Genomic DNA, 14,625 nt, shown 5'->3' on the forward strand with positions numbered 1-14,625 from the left:
AAATAATGGCTCTTTTTATACTCCTTTTCTTGAACTTTCATGACAAAAATCTATTCATGGAATGACTGAGCAAGAATAATGAGGTTATTGAGGTTCTAGTGGGGTTAGACTTAGGAGTCTTCGATTTGGTAAATAGAGAATTCTCCTTCAGTCTACTCAAATTGGCTGTAGGCAAATGAATGTAATATTCTGATGAGAGATTTTTTTTCAGGGGTAGGGGTTGGGAGTATTTTGGATCTCAGACAGTAGGGCTCAGAGGCTAATTCTGGCTCTGTGTTCAGGAATCAGTTCTGGCAGTCCTGAGGGCAGGGGGTTGGGGTGGGGGACTTATATATGATGCCAGGGACTGAATCTAGGTAGCCACATGCAAGGCAAGAGCGTTACCCTTACTACTTTTTCTTTCCAGCACTGCAAGTGCCTCTCTTGCCAAACTTCCCCTCCTAGGATGAGATCAACTTCTCTAGGAGTAGAGTAGGAGGAATAGACTTTCTGTCCTTTTGATATTGTGTGGAAACTTTCCCTTCCAATAGTAGTCAGGCATTTTAGAAAGAATGAGAAACTTAAACAGAGACTAATTATAAGACTGACAATCTGCAACATGATACTCTCAATTAGTTAATGTTTATAAAGTGCTTTGATCTCAGAAGGCAGTGAGATAATCCCAGACCTTGTTTACTGAGCCTCTCTTCCCAAGAGCCCACAATCATTTATAGGCAATAGCCTCATTTTTACTTACCAGTTCGTAGGGGCATATTTGGTGAAGAGTGGTGCTCGGCTATCTTGGAACAAGGCCATAAGAGAGAACTTAGAGGCATCATATTGTTCATATGGGGACAGGCCCCTGGCAAGCTTCTGGAAGTATAACTGACATTCTATGCTCCCTTTCATCTGTGAAGGTGACTGCTATAATAATAATTCCAATAGTTTGGAATTATTTTTATTGTTATTATTATTATTGTTATTATTACTATTAGAGTCTGCTTTCTACACTAGTCTGAAAAACTTGGAAAGAGAAACTGATTCTAGTTTTGCAAGATCTGGTCATTCTTCATATCTCCAGACTTAATTCATATAGCTTTTTCTCTCTGCAGCTGAACTGATCTTTCTATTTCATGAACACACCGAGATTAGTCCAAGCTGTAAGCTATTGCACTACATTTGAGCATTCTGACCCAACATTGCTAATTTTACTATTGAAAACAAATAATTAAAAATTCATGCTTTATATAAAAAATATTTTAAGGCTGACTGTTAGCAAGTAATCCTATATAGAACCTCCAAAACAAACAGATCTGTAAATAAAATTCAGCTAGCAGGACATGACTTCAAAACTTCTGGTATAAAATAATAATTCTTAATTTTGTGTAACATTGATATCTTGATAGACACCTGCTTCAGAACAATCTCACTCCACGGGTCCTGAATTATTAAATTTAGCTGTCTCTCATCTACCATTAGCTTACTCCAAATTCTTTAATTATTCTTTCATAATCACTAGAGCAAGTGTTGCCAGGTGTGAAACCATAGGCAATCTAATTAATACAATTTCTTTGTAAAAATATTTAATTGACAATAACTTAACTCATATTTCATGTAGATTATAGGAATAAATTTATTTCTATAGTGAGAGTCTCAATTCCTAGCATGCAGGAGGGAATTACCAAATATTATTTTCTTATCAATAATACCAGTAACTTTTTAAATGAAGCCAAAATGTCTTGGTCAAAGTCTAACACTCTGGTGTAGGACTATCTTTCTAATTTTTCCATCATCTCGGCTCAACTTTTGGCTTTTCTTATACTTACTCTTCAAAATCCCAATTATTATTAAGATTTTCTGCCCAGTTACAATATTACTTCTATTCACAGAAAACATAATAAAGTTGATACTATTGATATCAACTTTTGACACTCTCTAATTAATTTTTTTGAAATTCTTGTTTTTTTCAGCTTTCTAACAAATCATATTGATCTGTGGCACCTGCCTCATGTCTATATTCCATTACATTTATTCTTCTTTTTCGTTCATTTTTGTTGATCGTACCCAGAAGATTGCTATATGAGAAACTTTAGATTCACAAATAGTATGGCACAATGTAAAACATTCTCTCTTATGTTAATTCCTTGTGTTAGTCAGCTACACTAAATACAGTGACATAAAAGGAAGAAGAAAGATAGGACCACCCACATTTCTTATCTCTGAGTCCCTTCATACCAATCAGCAAGCTAAAAGGTAGAGTATTGGCAGAATATGTGATATCAAGAAGTAAAGCTGAAATATTTGAGTTAAGATTGTCGAGTGTTTCCATCATTATGGAAATAAAGAAATGCATGTACATTCAAAGACTACAAAAAATGTATTATTTCACTGATTCTGCAAACAAGTTAAGGTTTATTATAATTGGCCTTTTAAAATCAGCATTGCCTAACTAGACATTAAATAATAATAGTGATCCTAAGAGAAAAAAGAAAAATGAAAACATCATGGCACCTGACTTCAAACTATCTTACAAAGTGATAGAAATTAAAACTGTATGGTATTGGAATTAAAACAGAAACAAAAAACTAGAAAAGAATTTTAAAAAAACAGAAATAAGTTCACATGTTTATTTACCTTTTATGACAAAAACTCTTAAAACATATAATGGAGAAAAAAGGGGCCCACTTAACAAATCGTGTTAGAAAAATGTGCAATATGCTGAAGAACAAAACTAGACTAACTCCTTTCACAAAAATCAGTTGACTTGTTAAAAGCAAATTAAAGATTTAGATATAAGACCCTAAACCATAAAGTATATAAAAGAAGTCATAGAGTGTTCCACGATATTAGTGCTAGAGATGCATTTGGGTACTCGACTCCAACAGCAAGTAAAACTGAAGGTCATCAGTTGTAATTATGTTAAATTAAAAACTTTTTTGCACAAGAAAAGGAAACAGAATATAAAGACAACCTACTGAGTAGAAGATATAACACATCAAACCTCTGATTAGAGCTAATATCCAAGGTTTATAAAGAACTCAAGCAACAACAAAAAATAAACTTGATTTAAACAACAAAAAATAAACTTGATTTAAACAACAAAATATAAACTTGATTTCCAAAAAAAATGAGCAGAATAAACAATTTTTTAAAGAGAACATCTGATTCTGATAAGCACATAAGAAAAGGCTAATCATCAGTAATCCAAAGGGAAATGCAAATATAGACCATAATGAGATGCCAATTCACACATGTTAGAATGTCTTATTGCAAAAGAAGTAACAGCAACAAATACTGAAGAGGGTGTGGAGAAAAAATAACTCTCGTGCACTGTTGGTGGGAATATAAATTGATGTGTACCCATTTTGGAAAACACTATGTAACTTTCTCAAGAAACTAAAGATAGGTCAGAGCTGAAAGCAGATGACTGAACACTTACCCTGAATATGTTAGGTTCTGGGTTTGATCTCTGACACTGGAGGAAGATAAAAATTAGAGTTACTATAGCACTGTAGCACTGTCATCCTATTGTTCATTGATTTGCTTGAGCGGACAGAAGTAATGTCTCCTTTGTGAGACTTGTTACTGTTTTTGGCATTTTGAATACGCCCTGGGTAGCCAGAGTTACTATATTATTTAAAAATTCTATTTGGGGACTAGAGAGTTAATGCGAGGGTTAAGATTCTTGCCTTGCATGCAGCTGACCCTGGTTTGACACCTTATATGATTCCCTGAAACCCTCCAGAAGAGATTCCTGAGCACAGAGCCAGAAGTAAGCCCTGGTACTACTACGTATGGTGCAAAAACAAAAACAACAAAAAATTCCTCTTTGGAGCATCCAAAGAATATGAAAACATAAACACAAAAGTCATATTCCCACCTATGTTTATTGTAATATTATTTACAATAGCTAAAATATGGAAGTGGAGAAGTGCCCGCCAATAGAACATTGTATTAAAAAGTGATACAATACGTAATTAAATACTGTTCTGTTATTTTAAAAAATGAAGGCTTTCCTTTTAAAACAAATAGAAGAAACTTGAGAAAATTATGTGACACACAATAAATGAGAATGAAAGGAAATGCAAGTATTGGATGTACCTTACTCTTGTGAAGTATAAGGACCCATAATTGATGAACAAGCAAACAAAATAAAGAGGTAAATGAACAGACATATGTAATAGAACTAAGGTTAACTGAGGAGAAAGGACATGCGACCATATATAAGGGGTAGGTAAAACTTCATAAGATAGTCCAAATTAAAAATAAAAATTCTTGACAGGCAGAAAAAATCTCCAATGACTTACAGAATATTGGGAGCAGTGTACAGAAAAATGGAAAAGGTTAAATGTATAGCCTTCACATTCCTCATTAGAATGGAGACATAGAAAGAGGGAGGCAGGGAAAAAGAGGGAAGATGAAAAGTGTAAGTAAATAAAAATCAGCATTTTCACAGTATTTAAATTATGGTAGGGGCTGGAGCGATGGCACAGTGGTAGGGCATTTGTCTTGCGCACAGCCAGCCCTGCCAAGCCGGGTTCAATTCCTCTGCCCCTCTTGGAGAGCCTGGCAAGCTACCAAGAGTATCTTGCCCGCACTGCAAAGCCTGGAAAGCTACCTGTGACATATTCAATATGCCAAACACAGTAACAACAAGTCTCAAAAAAAAATAGAGACGTTACTGGGCCCGCTCAAGCAAATCGATGAACAACGGGAGGACAGTGTTTGTTTTATTGTTTGTTTTAAATTATGGTAAAATTTAGGCTAATAATATAAAATATTTGCATTTTAATTATATAGAAAAACCTCTGAAAACTTGATAATAGGCAAAATAAATGCAGTAGGATATGAAGAAAGAAGGAGATTGCAGAGAAAATCCCAAGAATTTTCAGATATGGTATATATTCTGGGGAAAGAATAAAGAAGCAGAGAAATTTTTCCACTTAAATTTTATTTTCTTTAATGATACTTTTCCCACTCCTATTACTTGAATAAGCAACTCCTCACTTTACTTTGTACTGGACTCCAAAATTCTGTAGTTGCTCTTGATGTGTGCTAATAGTATGATCATTCAAGATTTGAGAATAATTGGATGATATCTAGACTTTCTAATAAAATTATTATCAAACTATTTTATAACTTAATGAGAATTTTGGCTAAAGTTTTAGAAAAGACGTTTGCTTATGCGTTCTTAGTTCTAGCAGAAATTATTGAATATACCTTGTTCAGTTTTACTTGGTTTACAAAATAGCATGCAAGCATAAAATTTCATTTTACTTTTTTTCCCTTCTTTGATATGTGCTCCAAAAGTACAATGTTGGGGCTGGAGTGATAGCACAGCAGGTAGGGCGTTTGCCTTGCACGAGGCCGACCCAGGTTCGATTCCCAGCATCCCATATGGTCCCCTGAGCACCACCAGCGGTGATTCCTGAGTGCAGAGCCAGGAGTAACCCCTGTGCATTGCCGGGTGTGACCCAAAAAGCAAAAAAAAAAAAAAGTACAATGTTGACCCCAACCTTATTAAGCAAACTCTTGCTGGTTCACCAAGGAAGTGTATCAACTGTTCTGTGTAAATTAAATGGTGTCTGGGCCATAGTAAAACCTGCTGCAGTTGAGATGTATATAGTAAAACATATGCTCTTGGCCATAGTGACCTTCACTGCAAATATTTTGAGATATAGAAATCAAAGTTTTCAGAGCATTTGACCTGTGCTTTTACATAGCTTTCCAAATACCAGTCTTCTAGAGCTGTTTATAGTTTGACATGCCTCATATCTCCAAGTGCCAGGGCCTGAATATTGACTCACGCACGGCCCTTTTGATGTCTTGTATTCTGTGACTTCAAGACCATGAACTTGATACACTTTCCCAAGACCACACCTTCCCTGGCAAGGCCAAGGACTTTAGGATGTAAGCAAAAACTCAAGCTAAGACGGGTTAGATGAGGGCGCGTTGCCCTGTTTTAATAACCTGTCAACAAATGAAGGAGAATTACAGAACATTTTAGTTGGCAAGGTAAAGAGATCAACCTAAGCTGTCATGTTGCCCAGATTTAGGGAGTATTAATTATGTATATGAAGCAGTAAAGACCATAGGATCTTTTCTCTTCTCTCCCTGTATCTTCACATCTCTCTCCAAGCTTTATAGATGCATTTTTCCCTGTGGATCAACAATTCCTTTGTCAGTGATATGATTTAGAGTTAACAACACCGGCAGGTTTGGATATATTATTCAGGGTCCCGGCTGGAATATAATCAAGAAATAACCTATTAGCTTCCTTTCAGAATTTATTGCCTGTCAGTATGGAATCCCTCCATTTTGCCTATGTGTTGGTAAGTAACTACAATGACAGGATTTCCGAAAGGGATGGGTAGGCATGATGTAGCCCAGAGCATCTCCGAATCTATTTAAAACTGCAGACTTGGTTAAACACCTTGAGAAGTTGCTGAATAGGTCATCTAAAACTATTTCTCACATTGAATTAGTATGATTGTTCTAGCCCACACTTGTCTTGGAAAACCATAATCTAAAAGACGAACTTCCAGGCATGCTTTGGTTCTGAGTAAGGAGCAGTGTTTTGATTCTGGAGCAAGATTATTCTTACCACATAAAGGTAACTGAGGCAACATAAAAGTTAAATAATCTCCCTGCTATGTAGGAGTTGCCATGCTATAATGGTGGTGGTACAAGAGAATTTATAGGAACATCACATATTAGAATTAAAGGACTCCCATAAGCAATATCAACATAGAATCCCAGAATTATATCAGTGTCCTACTTTAGGTTTCCATGCAGATACCGAGTAGCTAGAAATGGGTAGTCATTTAAGAAACATCACCGAATATGAAATTAGACATTTAAGCAGGAAAATTATATGGTCAATGATTTGTTCCAATAATATTAATCAGATATATCCATGAAATACTAATTGAGGGATGGAGATGGGGATGGTATCCTGCTGTGATGCTAGAAAAACATCAAAGATTGTAACTATGCAAAAAGAAGATATTGGAAATACACACCAGCAATTGGAATAGAAATCGGGAACCAATGTAAGAAGTTTTATTTGGGAACATTTAGTATGATTTTGATTTATTCAATGGGGAGGAAAAATTAAAGAAAGGAATGGTAAGTAGTGGACAAAAATAAGAAAGAAAAAGTTTTAGGAATGAAGGCAATTTTTTTCTATCAAAAAAATTCTGTTTGACATGCTATCAATGCTATCTCAGCAAAAAGGAGGAATTAACACAGAGTATCAAGGTATTGAGGTCACACCTTGATCTCCAAAAGGAGATCGCAGGCCAACTTTAAAATAAGCTGGGTTACTTGGGAAGACACAGTTAATGTTGTAAGAAAAAAATAATGTGATGGAATGGAGAGGTCTCTGAGAAGAAACCTCTGAAAACTCTGAGAAGAGTTTCCAGAGAAGGTATTTTTTTTCCTTAAGGGGTGGGTGCAAAGAGCGGGGAATGGAAAATAAACAGACCCAAATCTAGAATGTAGAGAATAAGTTCCCCGGGAAACAACAAAAGGAGAAGAGAGCTGTAAGCATATGAAGGTAGACTCAGAAACTTCTTATTTGATTTCCAAAGGAGCTTGCGTGGCTCGAGGTTGTGGGCATGGAAGAGAGGGCAGGCTGGGAGGTGCCTTCCCTGAACAGTGGGAGGTGGAGACCTGACCAGTTTTGCTCAGCCCTGTTTTGCTTCCATTGTAGATTCAACCCCGTCCAAGAAAGAGAGCTTACTCCCATTTTCTAAAAATGTGTTTCTTCTGTCTATTAAGGTTGAGGATTAATCCAAACCTCTCTTAGCCACCAGTCAGGAAAGTTTTTTCTAACCATATTCATTTTTGATGGGGGACTTTTTCTAGGGAGCCACATCCAGTGGTGCTTGGGGGTTATTCCTGGCTCTGTACCTGGGGTTATCTCCCAGTGGTGCTCAGGGGACCATACAGTGCCAATATCAAACCAGGGTTGGTGAAATGTAAGGTGAACCCCTTAAACCCTACACTATCTCTCTAGCCCCTTTATGTGACTCACTGTTAAACCCATCCTCTGCCTGTTACCTTCTTCCCTGACTCAGTTAACTTGAACCAGAATCTGTTTCTGATGTTGCTCTTATCATCTCAAACACTACCTCCTAAATAACTGACCAAAATCTCACCAAACAGTGAGAAGTAGAAAGCCCTAAATTTCCTCAGCCCCGCCTTTTCTCATAGATACATGGAGACAGATATTGAGACCAGACCCGAAGCTGGATGGCAAACTTTGCCCTCCACCTTCTTCCCACAATCAGCTTACCTTCTGCAGACCCACCAGGGCAATTTCTCTCTGCTGATCCCTTTTCCCTGGCCCCAAATCCCTTTTGCCTTTTGCCTTCAAATGATGGTGGCCGTCACAGTCCAGAGGACAGCTTGCTGTGTGAACCATTTCTGTCCTCTGGGCTGTGATGGCCCAAATCCCATAGGCTTCAGATAACATAGGACTGTTTGTGAAAGACCAGACAGATCTATGAACAAAACAACTTGATCTTTGGAACAAAGGGCAGCATGTCTGGTTCAGAGAGAAGCTACAAATGACCTAAGACCTGAAAGAAAATGTCTGTCTAGCCAGTAGAGTGTATTAAAAATGAAAACCTATCTCCAAATGTTGGGGATAAAGGAGGGAATATGTTGGAAGGAAAGTCAAAGTAGTCCTTGGAAAAGATGAATTTTGAATTTCTTAAACTAACGGTATAGCATGACATTATGCTGCATATGGTTAAGTTATGCCTTGTGCTTCTGTCAGTATTGGTCATTTGAACTACCTTTACAAAGATGAAAACTGCTCCGGACAGCAATCGTTCACACAGCAAGCTGTCCTCTGGGCTGTGACGGCCGCCATCATCTTGAAGCTCCTTCATATAAGCCCCCAAATCTGTCACAGCAGATTTTCCAATACACTAAACACCAGGGCTTGGGGACCACGTTAAAGGCAGATTCTGATTCTTAGGTCTGCTGTGGGTCTGGGGGTCTTTGCTCCTCACAGGGTGTCACATTCATTACTTATTAACACAGGTTGTCATATTGCCATTAGGTATAGTTGTATGCCAGCCTTTCTTTTTCTGCTAGGTAAAGTGACTCATGCAGAGAACAATAAGTGTTTATTATTGCTTATTTTTAAACTCAGCTTTGAATGTTTTATTTTTATCTGCTTGTTTTGTTATTGATAGTTCATCATCTCTAGATTGATATGTTTGAATTAAATTCTGGTAGAAATGTATGCTTAGTCTATTAATACCAGCTGTGTATTTAGCCTTTTGCCTCCAAATGTTTAAAGTCGTGCTGGAGCGATAGCACAGCGGTAGGGCGTTTGCCTTGCACACAGCCAACATGGCCAACCCGAGTTCGATTTCTCCGCCCCTCTCGGAGAGCCCGGCAAGCTACCAAGAGTATCTCGCCCGCACAGCAGAGCCTGGCAAGCTCCCCGTGACGTATTCGATATGCCAGACACAGTAACAACAAGTCTCACAATGGAGACGTTACTGGGCCCGCTCGAGCAAATTGATGAACAACGGGAGGACGGTGACTGTGACAGTTTAAAGTCATTTTAGCAATAATGTTTTTAGTATGTTGGAAAGACAGTGAGGAGAGCATCTAGCACCATACCCAGGATCCAGTAGCATTTCAGAAAAAGACTTAACCCCTCTGCCTGGTTTCTAGGTTTTTCTATCTTTGGCTTTACTCCTTCTGTAAAAAGATATTCTTTTGTTCTCCAGGTCAGTTAGACAAAATTAACATCCATTTTTAACCAGTGATAACTCCAGTAGAGGAAAGTTCTCCTTTGTAAATATTTGGAAGAGCCACCATTTTTCAATTTTTAAAAAGTGGTTATAAATACTTTGTTTCTAGCAGTGCAGTCAATATCTCTTTTAGTTTTGATATCTTTTTAAAAAATCAATTCTTTTTCTATTACTGAAATACTTTGTAAAGATGTGAGCCTGTAATTTGTTTGAGATTTTAAACGTGGAATTTGGGACAGTTTAAAATTGAACTCTTTATCTTCCTAAGAGGACAGTAAATTAAGCTGGTCCCATTTTTATTTTTAGCTTCTTTTGGTTCTAGGCAATAAATACATGAAACATAAAACACTTATAACCTTCTTTCTCAGTCAATTACCACTATTTACTTTTGAGTTATACAGGGTGGTAACATTTTACTTGATTTTATATTTATTACAATGTTCAAAAGTAGAAATTGAATCGTAAGAAAGTTCTATCTTGGGTCGGAGGATAATACAGTGGGTGGGGTGCTTGATTTGCATATGGGTGACCTGGGGTATATCCCTGGCAGTCATGTTGTCACCCAAGCCTGCCAGCTGTGATCCATGAGCACAGAACCAGAACTAACCCCAAGTGCAGCTGGGAGTGACCCCAAAACAACACCACCAACAATAAAGAATAAAGTTAAGAGGGCCGATAAGAGCTAACATTTACTGAACTCTTACCTTTACTGTGTCAGGTCCATTTAAGTTTTTATCTTCCTAATTAGTCCCATAAGTAGTCTCTAATCTTTACTATTATATAACTTTTCCTTTTTCTGGAAGTGGAAATGTATTTCACCAAGTGGTATGTCTTATCCATAGTCACAAAGCTAGGAACAACAATTTAAACCTAATTAGCCAGATCACTAGATTAGAGTTTCAGAATTTACTAGCATTTTTTGAATGCCTGCTATATATATAGGATTGTATTATGACAGGTTGTGGATGGCAAGTATCACTTCTTCTGCTTTCAAATGAGATGGCACTAGATTGGTCTGAAATTTTAATTATTGTTCTTTATTTCATTTAATTAATCCTTATCTTTTTTGGGGGAAGTAATCTCTTAAAAAAATCTAGTGCTTACTCCTTCATACCACCCCAAAAACAATAGTGGGGTGGGTGGGGGATGGGGAACTGGAGGAAAACATACAAGAAAATCTCTAAGAAGAATTAAAAGTTACGAGGTTTCTTTGAACATGTTTGGTTCAACTTGGTCAGATTTATTCTTTTGGAAAGCCTGCCTTCCATTTGATACTTTCTGTTTTTGCTGTGTACTTCAAATACTTCCTTTTTCCATCCACAGCTCCTTCCATCCCTGTGTTATTTTCTAGTCTCTAGTTCTAGTTAAGATCAAACACCCTACCCTCAGTCCAAAGTCCTGTTTTCTGTTGCCCTTCAAGTCCTGAAGCCAAATGCCAGAGAACATGCAGTTGCCTCCGGAAATTTCTGCTTTTGAAAGGGAACCTTACCCGGGGGCTGCAGTTCTACCCCAAAGAGCTTTGGAAGGTAAACTAACATTTGATCAGCTGATCCTCCCAGAGCAAGTTCTAACAGTACCTTTCCTCTGTTCTCTCTTGTTAGATCTCTGAGCATTTCACCTCACTTTTTTTTCCTACACCCGTTGTACCTGGTATTTTCAATGGTTTCCAAAGAGATTATAGTTGGATGAACACTCCAAAGTGTTTTCTCGGGGCTGGAGCGATAGCGTGGCCAACCCGGGTTCGATTTCCAGCATTTCATATGGTCCCCAAGCACCACCAGGAGTAATTCCTAAGTGCGTGAGCCAGGAGTAACCCCCCCCCCCCTTCACCGAGCATCCAAGTGTGATGCAAAACAAACAAACAAAACGAAGTGTTTCCTCTCCTGGGGCATCCTCTTTGCAAAAAAATCTATTTTTTCAAGTTAAAGATAATTTTTTTTAATTTATTTTTTAATTTTTTTTTGCGTCACACCCGGCGATGCACAGGGGTTACTCCTGGCTCTGCACTCAGGAGTTACTCCTGGCGGTGCTCAGGGGACCATATGGGATGCTGGGAATCGAACCCGGGTCGGCCACGTGCAAGGCAGACGCCCTACCCGCTGTGCTATTGCTCCAGCCGGCTGTGATTTTTTTTTAACTAACTAGTGCTACTATTCCCCCAATATTGCTTTAAAATAATTTATAATGAGTTTAAAAGTATAAAAATCAAGCAGCAATTTTACATAGAAAGAGTTTACTTCCCAAAAAGTTAAGACATATATCAAATATGATGATATTATATTATGATCTTTCTTAATTTTTTTCTCTGCAGTGAAAACAGTACATTGATTGAATGATTAAGTTTTTGACCAGTGTTAAAAATTTGTCACTTGGGCATTTTTTGACTTAGTTATGTTAAACATTACCATTAACATTAGTTTGTTGAGCAAAATAGAGATTTTCTATTTTTTACTAGTTTTATGATATAATAATAAAAATATAATTTAATTATGATTTTTAAGTTGTAGAATTCATTCAGATGAAGATCTTCTTAGAAGATGAATTCAACACACAAACAAAAATAGAAATTGTACATCAAAACAGGGCAGAGAATATAAATCCTTATGGGATTGTCCTCTCCTCATCCCAGAAGATAATTCTTCCCACTTATATATTTGAAAACCACTAAGCACTGTCACTGTCACTGTCCTCCCATTGTTCATCGATTTGCTCTAGCGGTCCCAGTAACATCTTCATTGTGAGACTTGTTACTGTGTTTGGCATATTGAATATGTCACGGGTAGCTTGCCAGGCTTTGCCGTGTGGGTGAGATACTCTCAGTAGCTTGCCGGGCTTTCCGAGAGGGACAGAGGAATTGAACCTGGGTCAGTAGCGTTCTAATGCCCTACCCACTGTGCTATCGTTCCAGCCCCAAAATATTTAAATAATTGTACAAAAAAAACTGATTAGCAATGTGTATAATAAACTCCAAGCTCAATTTTGTGGCTGACCAAAAAGTCTGCCACACCACAACTGGAAATGTGTGTTAACTGATGCATTAGGTTTAAAAAATGTTTATGGAAACTAGTTTAAAGATCTCACTTACAAGGGACTAAATGGAAGCTGAAAATTAAGCATACGAAAGTTTGGAATTGCCTTTAAAAGATGAAAAATGTTATTTATTGTTTGTAGAATTACTTCTCTTAAATGTATAGAATTTGACAAGTCTCCGTTAAGTGGCTCAAATGTTTAACAAAATATCTCCATAACTGTTGGTATGAGCTTTGAACATGTCCAAGACTTGCTGGAGTCCTGAGGATGTCCTTCTCACAGATATATAGAAGTTGTTTTTGCTGAACCTCTCAAAATTTGATCTTAATCATGCAGGTTGATATTCAGCCAGTGGGCTCAGGACTACCCTTCCACACACAGACTTTTTGTCGACCAACCTCTTTATGTATGTTTCAACTCTCTGGTATTCTTTATGGTACTCATAAACCAGTTATCTCAAGACAGCCTGTACTCAAATCCCTGCCCCTTTAACTTAGTGACCTCAAGACTCTGCTTAGGTTTTCACTGCCAGTGCTAGGATACAGAAACTATCATCAAGCTAGTAAATTCCACCATGAACTTTTTTTTTTTCCTTATTTCAAGGAACATAGTCTAGTACCCTCTTGCCCAGGGTTTTAAAAGAGACTTGTTTCTTTTTGGTTTTTAGTTACAGAAGGCAAATTCAATATCGGGTACTAATCACAATCTGAAAGCAATATTTCAGGAAAAATAAATATATCTTGCATTTGGAAAATCCTGCTACTAGAAAAAAATAAGAATTAGAATATTAAAGTATCATAATATTAAAATAAATATTATATTTATTTTTCTGTGATTCTACTGCCTAGATACAACTTATTTACTAAGATCTAATAATCGTCTCATAAAATGTAGATTGTATACTCAAATCCTGGGAGTTATGAGAAGATTAATTATAGTCTATTGTATTACTTTTTACCTTACCTATGTTTCTATGTGAAATTTTATTTTTAAGAACAAAAATGGCAACATATTGCTCATTTTAAAAGCCTCCTTTATTCATATGCTTTCTTTTTTATGGATAAAAAATATCCACAATATTTTTTATATTTTGGATATATTTTATTTTTTATATTTTGGATATATATATATTTCTTTCAATGATATCATTCCTTTAACAATGAAGATATTTCCTCAATATTAAAAGAAATATGATGTATTTTATCTACAAGGACAAACTCAATGAGAAGTTTTACGACTATTGAGCTAAGGATAAAGATTCCCAGTAGGCCAAAACAGTTTAGTGATTATGCTCTGATATACATGTAAAAAAACAATATCCCCAATGTGCCTGATTTGTTATTATTATTGTTCTTTCCTTCTCTTCTCATAAGTTCATGATCTTTTATCAGAGAACAACGTTGGCTTAAATGTCTTATCACATGAAAAAAAATGAAAGCAAATATGCTGAGTTCTCTGACTTAAGAAACTTAGGAACCTACATACCCACATGTGTCATAATACCTCTGGCTGGGGATTGGCAATATGAAAAGTCATACTTAATTATTGACATTGCTACTCTCATTTATCACTACATCAAAAAATAAAATATCTGGCGTGTCCTAAGAGTCCAGGACACACTTATAAATAGTACAGTGAATAGTCATAGTTCAGCTAAAATCACAATCACAAAAATCACAAATCATCCTGTTAATCGTCGATTGCCTCGAGCAGGCCCCAGTAATGTCTCCTTCATCCTAGCCCTGAGATTATATTCAAGGCTCTTTAGGAGAATGAGACCCATCATTGTTACTGGTATTTGGCATATTGGGTACGACACAGGGAGTTTGCAAGACTC

Source organism: Sorex fumeus, unplaced genomic scaffold, assembly GCF_029834395.1.
Source record: "Sorex fumeus unplaced genomic scaffold, SorFum_2.1 ptg000013l, whole genome shotgun sequence".
Taxonomy (NCBI): domain Eukaryota; kingdom Metazoa; phylum Chordata; class Mammalia; order Eulipotyphla; family Soricidae; genus Sorex; species Sorex fumeus.